Raw genomic sequence first — 3,132 nt, 5'->3', positions numbered from 1 at the left:
CACATCACGCGTCTTCCACCCTCTCGACGCGTTGAAAATGTTTCGGAGGAGCTGACAAAGGATTAATTTACGATCATTCCCATATCCTTCAGCGCGGAGTGGACCCATCACTCATGTAATACATTCTACACCTTACTGTCCAAGCAGAACTATGCACCCACACGGCTATCAAACTGGGAGTTGCTCTCAACGTCAAGGAATACAAAAGCATCGACCTGTGGATCAAGCCAAATCCCTCATTGTCTATCGCAGAGACGTTTTCAGCCATATCGTTGACAACGTCTGGTCGTTTATCCAACACCGCATTGAATATTATCATGAGTCTGGATCAGCCTGGGTCTCTGACGGAGTCACTTCTATCTCGTTTCAAAGTTCTAAATTCATACCGCTGCGGAAAAGTAAGTACTACCTCCCAATCAAATCCTTGCCACTAAAGTCTGCATCAGTGGTAAAAACAACAATGACTACTGCCTCGTATGGGCTATCCTCTCCGCGCTACATCCCGCTGAAGATCATGTTTATCGCATCTCCCACTACAAGCCACATTTCGATATCCTTAAAACCATCGGTATCACCTTTCCAGCCTCGGTTAAAGATGTTCCTAAACTAGAAGCGCTCAACGAGTGATTCTTGATTAAAGTCTTTGGACTCGATGCCAAGAAATCTGGCGATAAGCAGTTCGTCGTCTAACCCATACTGATGTCCTCTGCAGCCTCACAATGCAGGATCAGTTTACTATATTATCAACACCATTTCGTGTACATGAACGACTTCAGTCGGTTATGCTTATCTCAGTACACGCAGCATAAAAATCATAGCTATTTCTACTATCGCTGCTTGCAATGATTTCCTCAATCCCAACGACTGTAGGATCAACTTTTGTCAGGATGCTGTCAGGAACTACAAGTCGTTCAGATGCCAAGCGAGGGAACACTGGAGTGCGAACATCACCGCAAAAAATCGCTCATGCTTTTTATATCCTTTTTGACTGCGAGGCCAAACTATAAAAAACTAGAAGGACCCTCTCCATAGCCTAGCCATTCTTTCACTCAGGTGGAACACAAGCACATCCCCTACTCGATTGGCTATAAAAACATGCTGTTATGTCGACGAATCCTTGTCGTCGGAATATGGGCAGTATCGTGCTGAGGATTGCATCGCCTGGTTCTTTGAGCAACTCTCAGCAGAGCTGAAACGAATCTGTGAGATCCGAAAAAATCCAGACAGATCATTTCACTCACCAAAACACAACTACGACAACGCAAGTCTGCTCAGCACTCCCATATCTGCGGAAAATATTTTCAAGTGCACGATAACAAAGTTAGAGACCACTGCCATATCACCTGTCACTATCCAGGAGCTGATCATGCCGATTGCAACTTACTTTTCAAAGATCCAGACTTCATTCCAGTCATAGTTCATAACCTACGAGGCTACGACAGACACTTACTCGTCTCACACTCAGCCATCCACGCGTCAAACCGATTCTCTTCGAAACTCAGATCAAATGCATCCCCAGCAACATCGAAAGTACATGTCGATCAATATTTGACCTTTCCGATTCATTGATTCGTTTCAGTTCATGTCGATATCGCTGGAAGAACTCGCCAAACACTGTCCTCAGTTGAGATGAAAATCTTTGACGAAGAACTCGTTGACATCGAATCCAGAAAAACCAATCTCTTGCTGGATAAAGCTATCTACGTCGGAGCAGCCATCCTATATCTCTCCACAATGCTCATGTTGAAGTTTCATCACGCCTTCATCAAACGTAAGTACGGTTATAAAGCAACAAAGTCACACTGCTCATGACGGATATCGACTCACTCGTCTACGGGATTCACGACAACGATGTATACGCGGACCTCTATCAACATCATGAACTCTTCGACCTCAGCGATTATCCATCAGAACATACCTTCCACTGCGATGACAATTAAAAACAGCTCGAAAAATTCAAAGATAAAACTTGTGGAATACCCATCAGAGAATTTATAGGACTTCGATCCAAAATGTACTGTATTGTCCGCGACGATGGCTACCTCATGACAAAAAACAAAGGAGTCACAAAACCTTTCACTATCAAAGTAGCCACCCACTAAAATTACACACAAGCACTGCATGGACATCCCCAGTACTACCACATGAGAGCTTTCCGTTCACAACACTCATTAACAAAAAATGATTATGCCTCTTTAATGATAAACGATAGTCCACCGATGGCATTCACACACTCCCTCATGGATACAGACATACCAAAATAAATCAACAAAAAAAGAGCAAGGGCTAGTCCATATATATGGAGACACTCTTTTCTTATAGGTCGGAAAAAACATTTTAAAAAAAAAGTGGCTCAGAACCCCTATACATCAGTAGTATAAATCCATGGGGGCTCTTTTGGATACTCTTTTTGTCACATAGTGATAAAAGTGGTCCAGAACCCCCATTCCTTTACTACTACTCTCGAGACCTCTGGCGCCCGGGGCAAACGCCCCGTCCGTCCCTCCGCCCCCCCCCCCCCAGCCCCGTTAGTGCACTACTTTCAGTAGCTTCCCATGGATAGGTGGTTCTTACCTGGGTTTCACGATTTCTTCCTCCACCAGTTAAATTGGCCGCCATGTATAGACTATATTGCACTAAGAAATGGCTTTAAACCCCCAAAACACAACAAGGAATATGTTGTTGTTGTTGTTGTTGTGGGGTTTAACGCCATTTTTCAGCACGATAGGGCTATATATGGCGGCCAGTATTAATGGTGGAGGAAGAACCCGGAAAACCCAAGGAATATGTGGCCAGTACCATAAAGCAAAGTGTTTTCAACATGGAGAAGTAATATCAATTCCTGCTTGCCATTATATAAGACCCTTCCTCCACCCCAGTTACAAACCTTACAATGTAACTTTAATTTCCCCCAAGTACCACATACAATAATGTGAAGTTTGTCATGTCCTGCAAACCATAAAATAGTGGATTTTATGAGCTTGCATAAACTATTCATTAATAATATTAACAATTTTATAATTAAAAATGATTTACATACAGAAAATGCATTGTATGTTTGACGATAGCAATATGGAAATTTTAAGTCAAGTCTGTGCTTTGAACATGAAATTCACATTTATTAAATTCATT

This window comes from Sinohyriopsis cumingii, chromosome 4, assembly GCF_028554795.1.
Source record: "Sinohyriopsis cumingii isolate HCF-2022 chromosome 4, ASM2855479v2, whole genome shotgun sequence".
NCBI lineage: Eukaryota > Metazoa > Mollusca > Bivalvia > Unionida > Unionidae > Sinohyriopsis > Sinohyriopsis cumingii.
This window is presented reverse-complemented; position numbering follows the sequence as displayed.